Here is a 16,605-nt window from a genome sequence, read left to right as displayed (position 1 = left end):
GTGAGGACTCAGGCTGAAGTGTTCTGTATCAGCTGCAGCTTTCTGATTGACTTCTTACAGAGACCTGTGAACACACCGTGACAGTAGTCCAGTCTACTGAAGATAAATGCATGGACAAGTTTCTCCAAATCCTGCTGAGACATAAGTCCTCTAACCCTTGATATATTCTTCCGGTGATAGGAGGCTGATAAATCAATTATCTAATGATATAGTTTCTCTGGACGGCATCGCTCTGGCATCCACCTTAGATCCAATCTTGGAGTTATTTTTGACCAGGACAGGGTCCTTTGGATCACACGTAAAAGGACTGCATTTTTTAACCTACGGTAACATAAAAACATCTCAAAATGATGCAGAAACATTGATCCACTCATTTGTTACTTCAAGACTAGATTACTAGTGTTGATACAAAATGCTGCAGCTCGTGTACTAACGAGGACTAGAAAGAGAGATCATATTACTCCTGTATTAGCTGCTCTCCACTGGCTTCCTGTAAGATTAAGAATCATATTTAAAATCCTATCCTTACACACAAAGCCTGAACTGGTAATGCACCATTATATTGTTGAAGGAAAATGTTTTAGAGAATCATGTTGTCACAGCTATATACACACATATAAGTGAACATTTTATCCACATGAGTTAATATCAAATCCAATGAGTAGTGCCAGCAACAGCTACAACAGATAAGCACACACACAGGTTCCTAATGTTCCTATGGGCACAGTACATATTTTTGGCAGAAGCCAGGCCTTTCTCAGAGTTTGTGAAGCCCACGACCCTTTAGAACGTTCCATAAGGAAGAACATGTTGCTGTCAAGTCCAGTCAGAATAACAGGATGGAGCCATATCACGACCTGCACACTTCGTCTGGTGAAGCGTTCAGGTGTTTCAAAGCAGTCACTGTGACCTGGGGCGCATCCAAGTACTGGCCGAAAGGGAGGTTTCAAGCGGGAAACCGGAGTATGGGCCACAGGCCAGCATAACATCGCACGCAGACACTATTGTCTAAGAACTGATTGGGGACTTGGTCAATAACAAATGACGAGAACTATGTAATATGAGAAGAAAGGCGGGACCTTTGCTTGCTCATCAAATCATGTATATTACCAAATGGTTTGGCGTTTACAAGTTTTTTGGCTCTGACGGGTTGAGTGTCCAGCTCGCCGTCAGGGGAATCCGGAGCCAACCCAGTTTTATTTGTAAACCTGTTGGTGTTATGAATAAAGTTGACGTCGAGTAAAGAAAACCTTCATCCAGTCTCTGGTCTAGGTCTGTGCGTCGTTGAATCACTAAGTGCCATCTGATTGAGTATTTTGTGGGGTCTCAAGTCAGATTCAAACCACAGGACTTGTCTCAGTAAGAGCGCATGGGACTTTTCTGCCTGCAAGGGACAACCTTTTTAACCACAACAATATCTTAAGGAGCCTATAGTGCCATATTACCCCAATAGAGAGTTACGTTCATTGAATGCAGGGTTACTTGTGGTTCCCAGAGTCTTAAAAAGTAGGTTGGGGGCTCGAGCTTTCAGTTATCAAGCTCTTCTTCTGTGGAATAAGCTTCCACTTTCAGTCAGAGGGGCAGACACGGTCAGCTTAGTTAAGAGTAGACTTAGGACTTTCCTCTTTGACAGTGTTTTTGGTTAGGGCTAGCTCAGGTTAGCTCTTCTCCAGACCCTAGATATGCTGCTATATGCCTAAGATGGGGAGCAAAGGAAGATAACTGTTTAGAAATAAACCATTGGTGGGGAGGATGGCGTGTACGGAGTAGAAAAGAGGAGAGGGCAATGACAAGGATAAGGAATGGCCACACGGGGCTGAATAGTTCCCTCTAGATTATTAAAAAAACATGATGATGGAAAGTGTGAGTTCTATGTGGAAGAAGAAGTCTGTCAGAGATACGAGCCAGAAAGAGAGTTTTTTTTTCTTAATGCTCTAAGAGAGATGTGAGATGTGTTTTCGGTAGTTTTCCAATCCAGTTGAGTCTGCCTGCATCTTATGCCTTTTGATAGCATCGTTGGCAGTGGTGGCTGGTGGATTTTCTTTGGGGAGAGCCAGTCAATCAATTTCAACAAACATCCCTTTATGATCCCTGAAGTGGCCGTGGTTTTAGATCTAGGCCTTCAGTGAGTGCCGCATAGTCACGGACGGACTGGAGGAAAAAGTGTCAACGCAGTTTCTGTCACAGACCGACACACTGAATACACGGCGCGTTCATACAGTCCACCACCACCCGCTCCACCACGAGCACACGGGTGCGAAGTGCGTGCCGGCCTCATTTTCATTGTGCAACGAGGTTTCAGACCCTCTGACTGGCGTGCACATTAGACTCCTTGGTCCGTGTGTTAAGACCAGGAAATGCGCCCGGCGAGGGCCAGCAAGGGGAGAGGCCAACCCCGTCGAGTCAACAACAATGCACGTTGTCAAAATCTATCAACAAAACCGCCATACTGACCCTGCACAGTGCAGACATGACATTGCAGCACAGTGACAGTTTTATTATTAGATTATTATTGTGAAAGTTTTATGCACAAAGTCCATCGGTAGTATAGTTAGGGTTAGGGTTAGTGGTTAGGGTTTAGTATAGTTAATGACTACTCCGCTGTGACTGTTGTTAAAGTTAATGTGACTGAATAAATTAGTAAATATGTTAAAATACAGTCGTGTACGTGAACATACGCAGGTTAATCAGCAGTAAATACATAGAAAGTAGCGGTTAAAAACAAAGCACTTTATTTCATTGAAGAATCAGTATATGTACATTGTGTGTATGTGTAAGCATGAAAAGAAAGCAATTTATTTGTATTCATCATGCATCATTATTTTGTGTGTTTTTAGTTTTACTCTCTTACGTCATTAAACCTGTGGACAACGTCTTCAGAGTTGTGATGTCAGGAAGGAGTGTGTGTATCACGGCTCACACACTGAGGGCAGCATACAGTCAGCTTCATCACTTAACTTACCTGACAAAGCTGAACCCCCAATAACATGTTGAAAAATTAAGTGATTCTTGTGTATATCACTCAACACTACTGATCTCATGGGGGTATAATTTGGCCTGAGGGGTATGAATTGGCCTAGTTTATAAGGTCCCTTTAACACCAGGTATAAACTGTAATTAATGGAACAGATGGTTTGTTTCTGTGATTGTGATTGGCCGAGCTGCACTCAAACCCGTTGTCACCAACTTAATTACAGTGTCACCGTGCTAATTAGTCACCTATCATCGCAACTGGAATGAATGAAAGAGAAGCTGAAAGGCTTGAAAAGTAAAAGGAAGCTGGTATTATGTCAAAGTCTGTGTTTACCCTCCTTAAAATTATGTTGTCGATTGTTTGAGAATTAATTATTTAAGTGTAATCCATGTGCAATAACATGAAGAGGCTACTATTAAATATTCTACATTATGGTGTTGAAGTAAGACCAGACATTGGTTGCATCGTGAGATGCAGGTAAAGCTTTTGATAGGATAGAATAGCCGTACTTAGTCCATGTTCTTGCTAATTTTGGACTCGTTGATAACTTTCCTTAAATGGACCAAGATGCTTTATAATGTTTTAAACGCCTCTTTAATTTTCACTTCAGTCTTTTCACTTCAGGAAGCTCTGCAGAAGGCTGCTGCTGTCACTTTTACTCGTAGCATTAGCAGTAGAGCCTCTGGTCCCTACGGATCCTGATGCTGTTCAAACATGGGCGAAGCAGCACAAAATAGCATCGTATGCTAATGACTTATTACTTTACTTATGTAAGGGTGACTGTGGCTCAGAGGGTCGGCGGTTCGATCCCCGGCTTCACCAGCCCATGTCATTGTGTCCTTGAGCAAGACACTTAACCCCTGATTGCTTCCCATTGCTGTGTCTACAGTGTATAGAGCAACCATGTAGGTCTCTTCACTGAGTTATAACGCTATTTATATGTTCTCTTTATTCTTCGGCTACAGGATTAATTATGTAAAATCTAAAGCAATATCTCTCTCCTTGTTTACCTGCTGATGCTTCTACTTTCTAATCGTCTCCATCAGGATCTACTTATTTATTCTCATTACCATCTCTCTACCTGATTTGTGCATTGCCACTTCCACACGTTCATATATTTAGTTCAAAATGGGACGGGAGATGGGTTTTGGTGTAGAAATAGAAGATAAAGAGTGGGATGATATGAGGCTGATCCAAACTAAGGAACCTTAAACCATCGGCTTCACAGTGAACCCTGAACATGAGACAAAAACTATTACAATGTGCAATCACTTAGAACAATGCAAAGAAAGTTACATCTGTGGAAAAGATAAATGTTTGGCAAAAGAATATGGAATGTTTCATTTACATTTTCTGTGTTTGTTCACCGCTGTTCTGTAATGTTACTGGCTTTGTCTTTTGTGAAATGTCATCATGTGAACATGAGGATGTTTAATAAAAACAAACGCTCACTGTGGGTTTTGATAATTATGCCTCCAGCTGAAGTGATGCAACAGCCTTCAATTAGAGGTGTGAATGTATGTTGTGGTTGCTGTTTCCTGGGCCACACACACACACACACACACACACACACACTCACTCTGTCTTCCTGTCAGCATCATCGCACCTTTTCAACCTGGGGCCTTACAGCTTTTAGCAATAACAAAACTAATTGAGCAAAACAAATCTGCGGCCCCCTGACGACATGAATAACGACGTCATGCACCACAGAGTCCAGTTTAATGAGAAACAAGAAACAAACAAGAATATGAATTATGTCCTAGGGAATACATTCGGTTCATTCACTGAATTTAAAGCATTAAGTTTTCCTTCGTGCAAATTGTATCTTCTAGAAAACATGGCATGCCTCCACCTGCATCATGATGTCATGTAATTAAATACTCACAGAAAACCTGACATATTGACATAACTCCCAGGTTGTTTTTAGTGACAGAGACGGTTCTCTAATGAAGAAGTGGACCCCCACCTTTAGAGCCCATGTAGAAGCTGTTCTACTTCCTTATAGGTAAATAAATGATGCTCCAAACTGCTTCAGCGGAGGCCAGTGAATGGAAGTAAAACACATTACATTTGTAATTGAATTATCAAAAGGAGATGTCTAATGCGTGTGAGCTGGTGAAAGAGACACCGGAGCTTTAAGGGATCAGACTGGTTTCCCTCTTTCACGAGTCGGGAACTATTAAACGCTTTAAAACAGACCTCAAACGTTAAAACAATGCATGTTGTTTTAATGTTATACTCACCACCGTATTCAGTCCTTCAGTACATTGTCACCTTTTACCTCAACTGAGCTGTCGGGTTCACACAAAGCCTCAATATTCAACTCATGCAGTCATTTTTATGTGTGCAAAGATGTCCTCAACCCTCACATCTGCAATCAGCCATTTCCAGGACGAATCTCAAACACCGTCAACATATATTTTACAGAGTTTTGAGTAAATAAGGCCATTTCTGACAGTAAAAGATGATTTTTCATAGATTTTACAGAGCTAAAACTACACTTGATTCAATAGAGTAACGTTTTAGAATAAAAACAGTTATTTAATCATTTGGTCGTTAACATATTTATTATTGTAAAATATTATTTAAACAGCTTATAAGGCTTTTCATGGGCTTTCTGCGCTGCTTTTTAATGAATGCATTAAACAGATGGCTAACCACGAGGGCAACGTGAGGCAACACGGATGTGCTGTCAGTAAAATGAAGTAAACATTGGAATATATTCCTATGCAATAAGGAAACCTCCACATATTCCCCTTTAAGACCAAAAAGTTTTGATTTTATTCTTTTTTTTCAGTGAAAAATCTTTCAAAGTGAATTTCTCTTATCTTGGAGTTTGAGGTGATATTGGTCAACTGAAATAAAATAAAATGTTCAAATATTTCTTGAACTAAAATGTGCATCACATCCTGTCACGTCGCTGTCGGGCCGCTTGCCCTGCAGGTGATACTCGTGATCCACAGAGCCCCGCCCTCATTGTTGTATTAATTTAAAAGAAGTTAGCAAACACCAAAACATGTGATGTTGAAGGACTCTTCAGAACAAACACACAGCATCTGATGAAGAGTCCTGGCGTGAGATGAAGCTTCCTGAAGCTTTGACTCCATCCACCTGGTTCGCTCATGGGCTGAAGCTTCAGGATGCTTCATTTGCTCTACTGCGCCACCAAGTGGACAAAACATGTAAAACAGACGGCGTCATCATAACGACACCATGTGTGAAGCCTTGAATGTAATAAATGAACAGATTGTGTCTGTCTTTATGATATAACGGCCGGGTCAAATGGGGAAGTGGCGACTAATTGAGCAGCGGTTTGTCATGTGACTGTGGCTCAGTGGTTAGACACCCAGCCTTTAGTGAGAGGGTCGGTGGTTTGAGCCCGAGATCCACAAGTCCATGATGATGTGTCCTCGAGCGAGACCCTGAACCCAGAGTTACAATGAATGAAGCTTACATCTAAGTTGCTTTTAATGAAAGCTTCAGCTAAATTTAATGTTATTTTTTCTGAAAAATATGAACTTTCCCACATTGCTGGGCTTTTGAGACAAGTTCAGCTGCTTTATGAAACACCTTTCACAGATGAAGCTGCTTCCAGAAGGAAGGAGGAAGTGCATTGAGTTTCACTGTGTCTGATATTTCGAATTACGGCAAACCAACAAACTGTTTTCTGAGTCAGACACGCGGTCCGGCCGGCGAGGCTTCCAACGTCACCACAAACGTCACGGACACGAGCCTCGATGTCGATGCTCCAAAATCTACTTGGATTACTGGAGACGCTTCCAAGCCTCGACACGAAAGGACACATCACTAATGAAGAGGATCAAGCTGCAGAAGAGCGACTCAACTGCAGCAAACTGAGCAAAGTAAAGGAGGAAGAGGAGGAGGAGGAAGGGGGCCTCTTAGGGTTTATTCTGTGGGGGGGGGGGGCTCATGTGTTTCTGTTACGGTGCTGTCCGTCTTATTAGTTTACTCATTACATCAGTGTTTTATTCTGATGTTCATTAACATGCTCTGTCTTATCAAACAAATACGTAAAAAAATACATTTTACTTTAAGTTATATACTAATCTTTCCTATTCAGACCAGCGTACTTTTCTTTTGCAAAATTGTAACTTCTTGTTTAAGCATTGGACTCCAACAAGACGTAATGCTCTCAGGAGTCTTCTGGTGAAACTTATCTTCAGGTGTGTTGGAGGGACTTTTACACTCAGTTATATCTTCTCCACATTTCACACATGCGTATCTCATTGTCAGCACATTTCCTGAAAGTGGCTCAGTATGTTCTGAATACTTGCATCCCCATTAAAAAAAACTGCTATAACATCACCCGACTTCTGACTTCACTACTTGATTATGAACGTAATGTTTGACTGCCGGACAGAGCTGTCGTTCTGCAGAGGACGTTATTTGAAAGACCAGAAGAGGGTGCTGCCCGGAGGCGGAGAGAACCCTCATGGCTTAGTAGATATAGATATGACGCGTACGGTTAAAAGATGATCACAACATCAGTACATACGATACACACAACATCTGAGTGAAGATGTAGGCGCGCAGTCTTAAGGTGTATTTACATGTGGTTCTTTCACTGCACAGTAATCCAGATTACCGACAGCAGAAATGTAAATCTGGACTTCTCTTTGAAGCTGTTGCATGAATAAGAGTCTCTTTGTGGCCCAACATGTGTGCTTTTGTTTCATGACTCACAAACGTACAAATATTGAGTCCTCTATGCACGACTCATTTATTAACTGAGAAACTATGTGTGTGCTCGACCTCTATGTAGAATTCATTCATACACTTCAATCCATGGTTGTTAATCTTGCACTGGATTTTAATAAATATCCAGCTGGAAAAAAACATTCCAGCAATGTCATCTCTTTCCTGATGAAGGTCACCATCAGCTCGAGCGCCGACTGTCCTTAAGTCCAGAGAGAAAGTAGGAAAGCAGCGGCCAATCATTTCATTTAGCCCCAATAATTATTTCTGTTATTTCGCTCCCTGTGATGAGCTCTCGATACTTTCATTCCTCAAGCGGCAGCTCTTCCTTCCTCTAAAGCTTTTGGACCGACTGTAAAGGAAGTACTGAAGTCCACATGCCAGCTGAGCACGAGCAGAGCATTCGGACCCGGACTCCGCTCTAGAAGCATCGGTTAGAAACACTGAGGCACTTTGACAGAGTCCCACATTGGTTAACAGGAGTAAGCAGGATCTGCAGGACCAAAAAGTTCTGATTTCTCCGTCGCGGTTGAACATGATGTAATTTGGTTTTGAGGATCTAACAGCAAACTTTATTCGTCTATTATTATAATATCATCAGCTTTTCTCCATGTCTCACTCGTCCTTAAGGCCCAGTGCAGCCTCGCGCTGCTTGATGCTGCTGGACCCCGGACACGGCATTGAACACCCAGACGTCTGTTCACCCTCGTGCCTTGCTCAAGGACACCACTGAAATAACCACAAGTTCTGCTTTATACTTGTTGTGGAAGTCTCACAAACGTCATAACATCAAAGTCCTCTCTCTCTCTCTCTCTCTCTCTCTCTCTCTCTCTCTCTCTCTCTCTCTCTCTCTCTATATATATATATATATTACATGTATATAAATCATTGGCATGTATTTGTGAATCCTTCTGTTTGCATTTGTAAATTAAATATATTTGTGAGATGTTTTGTGTGCTTTTGTGAGTCTTTATGTGCATTCTGTCATAATTGAGCCGGACCTCGTACCTCCACCTGTCAGACACTTCCAATGCTTTGACATCTCTATGCATCAGTAGCTGTGGATGTGAAGCCGTGTTCCTCTGGTTTTACATGTTGCGCCAAAATGTTCCTTTGTCTTTTACTTGCTAACGGGCTAATTGCTAAATGGTAGCGTGCTCTCTAAACCAAGACTCTGACTCTGCTAAACGTTGACGTTGAATGCTGCTGTTATTGTTTAGAGTAGACTGAAAATACTGGCAACCAACAAAAATAAAATATTGATATTATCCTTTGAGTTTAAATCCTGCATCGGGGATCTGATATCTCCCACTTTAGAGACAGAACCACTGTGGAAACAATGCAGTAGAAAAAAGGGTGCAGAGCCTCCATCACTGCCAGTTACATCCAACTGAACTCATTACCGATCCAAACTAATTAAACTCATTTCTTAGTCTGTGAGTTTACTCCTAAACAAACCGCTAGAAAGAGCTAACGGACCGTCTGTGCGTCTGTACGTGGGCGTGTGTGTATCTTGGAATAATAACAAGAGCTCATTGTTTTTCCCACTTAACCGGCGTTGCATGAATGCAGCATTAACACCAGTCACCAGTGTGAGCGTGTTAGCATGCTGACCTGAGTAGTTAGCTTTGTTCCGGCCTGCCTGGTGTGTCGGGTGCACAGACACACATGCAGAAGGGAAAACAGCAAGGCGGTGCGGCATTAAACCGACAATGAAATGATGGTTTATTGACAGCTTTTTCAGCGAGCACCCCCAGGTTCCTCAGAGAGGAAGAGAAGAGAGAGAGCACTGCATCCGGGTGTCTCTTCATCCCCTCACTGGTCTCCTGATGTCGCTCAGGTGAACCTGATCTGCAGCCATCAGACAGCAGGAGGCGGCGTAACGAGCTCCATCCTCTCATGTGACCGTTCAGTGGATTTGAACTAGTCCTGGTTGAACATTACGCAATAGTGTGTTTTATGTTCCTTTGTAAAACCCAGGGAGCATAAGCAGAGTTCATCAGCAGATCATTATCTAGTGTTAGCATGTCTATGCTATGCTAGCTACTGAATGTATACTGAAGCAGAGTTCATCAGCAGATCATTATCTAGTGTTAGCATGTCTATGCTATGCTAGCTGCTGAATGTATACTGAAGCAGAGTTCATCAGCAGATCATTATCTAGTGTTAGCATGTCTATGCTATGCTAGCTGCTGAATGTATACTGAAGCAGAGTTCATCAGCAGATCATTATCTAGTGTTAGCATGTCTATGCTATGCTAGCTACTGAATGTATACTGAAGCAGAGTTCATCAGCAGATCATTATCTAGTGTTAGCATGTCTATGCTATGCTAGCTGCTGAATGTATACTGAAGCAGAGTTCATCAGCAGATCATTATCTAGTGTTAGCATGTCTATGCTATGCTAGCTACTGAATGTATACTGAAGCAGAGTTCATCAGCAGATCATTATCTAGTGTTAGCATGTCTATGCTATGCTAGCTACTGAATGTATACTGAAGCAGAGTTCATCAGCAGATCATTATCTAGTGTTAGCATGTCTATGCTATGCTAGCTACTGAATGTATACTGAATGCACACACATGCTGCTCTTCGTTGTCTTCTGTCTTGATCTGTCTCCACTCAGGTGCTTAATTAGAATACAGACATTGAAAAATATTCAGTACATTGTGATGAAAGAAGATGCAAAAGGTCTTTTGGGTTCGATTGCTTTGCCAATCAAATCAGTTAAACGAGGCGATGCTGTCTGACACAGATCATTGAACCTGTTTGTTCAAGGTCTGCTGATATATTAGCATCTTTAGCAACTGGAAGTTAGCCACTTTCCATTTGTTCTGTCACACTGCATGAAAAGAACACTGCGGCACACAACCCAGCGCTGCTCGTGTCCATTCAACTACACAACCATTACAACACTAATAGTTATGCAGTGTGTATTTTGCCTGTTGAGTTTTAATAATTCTGTGAGATCTGGATGTGACCAAAGGCCTCACTTAGCTTAATTAAGTCTCGACATATTCCTAACACGTGTTTCAGAAGTAAAGGACGCATTTGCTCTACAACAGTTTGATTTTTAAAAATGGACCAAAGTTTAGTTTGAGTGTGTCCAGAACATCACATGAAGAACAGATAAAGACTTTCTGCAGTTTGGCTGAAGCCGTGTTCTTGTCATGTTAGTTAGCACTTGGCTAGTTTTAAAGTGTTGTGTAATGTTGTGGGACATTTTAGGAGCAGGTTGCTTGGCCATTATATTTTATTGCTTCATCATTTCACTACGTTGTGTTGTCCACAGTTTTCAAGCTAATTGTACATGAACCTTTCACATGAGCTCCATGTCAGACCGCTGAAGGGATCTATTCCATGTCACACAGAAACGACACATTACTGTTATATTTACACAGTTGTACCTGTGATTTTATTAATAAATCATCATCATCAGGATTTGTGGTTTCTAGATTTAAATTCAGCATCTTTCTGTGTCGGTCACGAGTCTGGTTGTCTTGTTTCATACGGCTTGTCTGTGTGAGTCTGTTGTTGTCTGTGTGAGTCTGTTGTTGTCTGTGTGAGTCTGTTGTTGTCTGTGTGAGTCTGTTGTTGTCTGTGTGAGTCTGTTGTTGTCTGTGTGAGTCTGTTGTTGTCTGTGTGAGTCTGTTGTTGTCTGTGTGAGTCTGTTGTTGTCTGTGTGAGTCTGTTGTTATCTTTGTGAGTCTGTTGTTGTCTTTGTGAGTCTGTTGTCTTTTCTGACAAATACAATTCCTCACTGGGGATTAATTAACTATCTATCTCTCTATCTCATGATTGATGTGAAACAGAAGTTATGAAGTCTACGTATATATCTATATATATATATATATATACACTTCCTGCAGACTCATCATCGTCACTGCGTCCAGGCCGGCAGACGAGTTCCTGCTCCTTATGAATGTTCATGCTCCTTATGAATGTTCCTGCTCCTTATGAATGTTCCTGCTCCTTATGAATGTTCTTGCTCCTTATGAATGTTCCTGCTCCTTATGAATGTTCCTGCTCCTTATGAATGTTCCTGCTCCTTATGAATGTTCCTGCTCCTTATGAATGTTCCTGCTCCTTATGAATGTTCCTGCTCCTTATGAATGTTCCTGCTCCTTATGAATGTTCCTGCTCCTTATGAATGTTCATGCTCCTTATGAATGTTCCTGCTCCTTATGAATGTTCCTGCTCCTTATGAATGTTCATGCTCCTTATGAATGTTCCTGCTCCTTATGAGATACGTGTGTTGACCTGTCCTCATATGTACAATACTATACAATATAATGAACTTTATTGTCCCACTAAGTTTGTCTTGGACTCTGTGCGGTGCGTCACAAATATCTTGAGTTACATGAACACACAATACATCCCCAGCCAAACGACAAGTACAGTATTGCACGCATCCCATAACAAACACATAATACACCTCAGAAAAATACCAGGTGTATGTATGTGTGTGTTTATGTTGTCAACTTTATTCTAAAAATGATGCATATCTGATAAAAAGAAATGCTTTAGATAATTCAAATTAAATCCTTTCAAAAAACTCCTCTGAGCTTGAAGGTCAGTTTGTGCTTCATTGTTATTCTGGCACATTCTTTTGTTCTTTTGCATCAACCATACAACTCATTCTTTAAAAAGCTGTCGAGACCACGCCTTGAACCTTACATCCAGAGTTACCGCTGGGTTGGAGGATGAGATCTGTATCTCGGTTTCTTTGGAACTTTTCAGAGTTTCATTTCAACCTGACACCAAGTAACACGAGGTGAAAGCATGGCAGCGACATCATAGTTCATGTTCGACTCTCAAACACAGACTTGTTGTCTGTAGCTGTGCTGGTCAGCTTGTGGTTATATCTGTGGTTATATCTGTGGTTATATTGTTAGTGTTGTTTGTTCTCACACGGCTGTTAAGTGATTTGCATAGGCTGATATGGACCTCTGTGTCAACACTGCTTCTTGGTTTACAATGCAGAATTATACCACGTTACTGCAGCTGCAGAATGATACTGCTGCACTGACATGGCCACAAAGTGGGGACTGAGGTGAACCGGTATGACCTCCACACCTGGTCTGGGTCTCCACATGAGCTGAAGAGACACTGTAAGCAGCAGCTGGTAATAACTACCTCTACAATGTGCGTGCATATTACGTGATTTGTCTTTTTCCTTGAGAGAAAAGCAGCCTGAATTACCTTTGGACAGAACCAGGATAGTTGTCTACATTATCTATGCTAAGATAAGTTAGCGTCATGTTTAACATGCAGGTGTATGACAGTGGCTCTTTGCGTTGGCCTGTGTAGTTCCAGCTGAAGCAGTTGGAAACATCACAAGACGCCGCTAAGTCCTTCACACCAGAGACTAGACCTCTGGGAGTATTAAAGTTGTATAAAAACCATGCATAATAAAATAGCATAATATATGTTATTATACAACAGAGCAGCAACAATAAACCATTTGTTTCAGCGCGACATTGTTTTTGAATGATTCTCATCGAACTCAAACCGACACACTTTTTGAAATGTACTTTTCTAAATCCACAATTTCTATAAAACATTAATGAAAGATTGACTGTGAAGCGTCGTCTCTGTGTTCAATATATGAAAAACCATTATCTTCAACATTAACTTGTTCATAAGCTCTGAAGAAACGGTCACACAGATCAAGTCGGTGCAAGTACATAGCATCTAGTAGGTTTATGTATCCTTCAAAGCTTTCTGGCCAGTCGAGCAGCTGCAGGCCGACCTGCAGGCCGCAGAGCGACATGATCATGACATCATGTTTGCCTCTATGTAAAACCTGTTAGTTTTAGAATGTAAATAATGGATTATATCAAAAGTGGAGTGCAGACAGACGATGCTGGCTCTGTTTGGTGTCATGGTACAAACACAGTAAAGAGTTATGAGCTGCAGTGAAAAGACAATAAAAAGAAATGTTTTGGTTCAATCTTCTGCGGCAGCAACAACGTCCTTCAGCTCGCATGCTGCCGGTCAAAATGTCTTCAACATGCATTTCTTTGTGGATTTTATTTTTGAAGTTACAAGGTCTAGAACATACATGTAGTATTATTAGTTTCATGAATGCTTTGTTCAGGGTTCTCTGATACCAGGTTGATGTGACCTCTGACCTCTGAAACAGGTGGTCAAAGCTCAGGCTGAACACAGTCCATTATCACAGTGACAATTAATCCTGATAACAATGCTCTCAATACAAGAGGTGTAACTGAGTAAGCGCTGTTATTCAAAGCAACTGCCATAGTTGCTCAACACACTTTAGACACAGCAACTTGGATTGAACACTTTCAACACAGTGTGGGTTGTGGGCGGAGCTTCTTATGTCAGCGATGAGAACTTCAGTGAAGGTTTCACATTTATAAAATCACACAGAACTGCATGCTGGGTCGTCCTGTTAAACTGCAGCTGAGAGTCTCCTGTGCTCCAGGGGATCATGATAAGTGGGCAACCTTTACCCAGCATGCACTTCGGCGGTGTGGTTTCATAAATGTGCAACCATGACTGAAGTTGTTACCTTGTCAGGTAAGAAGCACCTGCACAGCTGAGTGTTGAAGAAAGTTAAAGTTGACAGATGTTAGAAGGCTGCTCCTCATGTAACGCATCTTGGTGATGAAATGACTGTGATGGTGTTTCAAGCCCTGAAGTGACATCGGGTCACAGCCTGAGTGGCTCTTTAGCCCAGAAACTGTAGTGGTTCAAAGAATACACCATCAACCAGCACTAAACCACAGAGCACGTTGCTGCTGCGTTGACACCAAAAACGCTGTAAATTTGACGCCCGAGTAGATCACATGTGAGGTCAATGGATGCAAAAAAGTGAATTTTCGGCGGCGTGAAAGCGCGTTTGTCGCGTGGCGTCAGCCAATCAGCATTGAGAAGCTCCGCCGTCATCGCCGCCGTCCTGCCGTTGCTACCAGACTGCTGCTGGGCCCCTGAAGGAGCGCTGGTGGCGGCCGTGACTCAGACGCTGTTGTTGAACTAGGGATAATATTCTGAACCCAGACACCAAGGAGTTTATGTTCACATATGTAGAATCTACACAACACGTGTGATGCAGATCTAGTGGTTTTTTCCATGCTGGATGGAGAAAACAGTAACCTTTACCAAGGAGAAGCCACAGAGATAAGCCACGCCCCCTTTCAGGCGCGAGTAACATTTGATGCAGCTTTGCTATGCTAGGCCGGTCCTCTATCATTTGGTTTATATTATTAATGCATTTTAATATGAAAACATGTTGGAATTTACCAAATTAAAGCTCAAAACTCAAACGTGTATGAGAACCAACTCAAACCGGTTTGTTGTTTTCTTGTCATGGCGATGTCTCATAGATCCTCCACTGCGGCCTGACGGCAGGATTCAACTTCACCGAGCGAAGACACAACGTGGTCCTTAGACTTAAGAACAATATTCCTTTTTTCATGACATTTTCCTGCAAATTTTCCACTTGAATCTTAAAGAATGTCCAATTGTTTTCTTTTTATTTTAATTAAAAACTTTAATGTGACTTTAATCTTCTCACTTTCACAACTTTCCCTCTACTGGCTCCGTAATTATGTATTTAATATGCTCAATATGTTGTATTCTGTCTTCTACTGCTTTAATGACGCTACTTCTTTGCTTGATTTGAACCAAAGCTTAAGTCAAAGGAGTCAAGACACAGCCAGCCTCGTGACAATCAGAGATATATTTAGGTTTCAAAGAGGGCACAAACTCTCCTGGTTTCACGACACAGGCGGCCTCTGTCAGATCCCGTGATTTGGTAGACAAATGTCCATGGAAAGCTGCCAGGGTGTGTGCGTATCCTGGCCCGTCCAGTTGACATGGAGACTGCCATCAATGCAAATGGCTTTCCAGCTCAAAGTCATGACCTATGTGAGTCCCATAGCCGCCCCCTCCTTCCCAACACACAACTATCCCAGTCTTTCTGACCCATGTGCTCACTTCCTTTGACTCTAATTCGCATGCGTACCTGAGAGCCATGGAGTACCGTCGGATGTCTCTATGACGCTGGGTGCAAAGCCGAGGTAGGAGCTTTTTCATTATGTTTTATAGTCAAGTCTAAACTGTTGCAATAGAAACCCTCAAGGTCAAAATGAAAAGGCTTTCACTTTAAAAATGCACATGCTATATTTGCAATAAATGATAAGCAAGGGTCCAGCCAGAATATCAAGAAATCTGCAAAGAACCGAGCGGCAATACACGTTTTTACACCTGCGTGGTTGATGCCGTGAAGGTGGACCGCATGGTTTCTCTGTGTACGTGAATAAGTGAACGTGTGATGATCTCTGACTTTGTTTGGGGGAAATATAAACGTGTTTCTCTCCCTGCTGAAGCCCAGAATAAATAAAAGCAGAGTCACTGCTTCCTTCTGCAGACATTGAGGTGATGAGGTCATCCTGAGATCAGAATGTTTGAAGGTCTAGTTTTTGTTAAAAAAAAACAACATACAAATTAAAAAAAAAGATTAAAAATCTCAACAAAGACTGTAAGCTTCAAAAGGAACAGAGAGAGTGGAAACGTCAGCGGTTACACGGCGAGCTGTGACTGTTTCAACATAGTTCACAGCAGCAGCTTTTGACCACAAACCTTTTGACCGCAAAGCTTGTCTCTTTGTTTTGTACCAGAAGACCCAAAATAAACGTCATGAGCAATATTGATGAAGAGCATTTGTGAAGGATTGATTCCACCTGAGCTTCTTGAGCGGCGACCTCGGCCACCGTGCTCAGTTTCCACTCTATCACTACGATGAAGGTGTTTTATTACAGTTACAAAGGTACAGACATGCAGGTGGTCCTGTTTTTCTGTCAGTTTGATACAATAAACATTCAAAATAAGTGAATTTGAGGCTGTGTTGGGGGTATTAACCTCTTACCAACACGTTGTACACTCGTTGT

Source organism: Clinocottus analis, unplaced genomic scaffold (genome assembly GCF_023055335.1).
Source record: "Clinocottus analis isolate CAN_PGR_092001 unplaced genomic scaffold, fCliAna1.0.p SCAF_15, whole genome shotgun sequence".
NCBI classification, from domain to species: domain Eukaryota; kingdom Metazoa; phylum Chordata; class Actinopteri; order Perciformes; family Cottidae; genus Clinocottus; species Clinocottus analis.
This window is presented reverse-complemented; position numbering follows the sequence as displayed.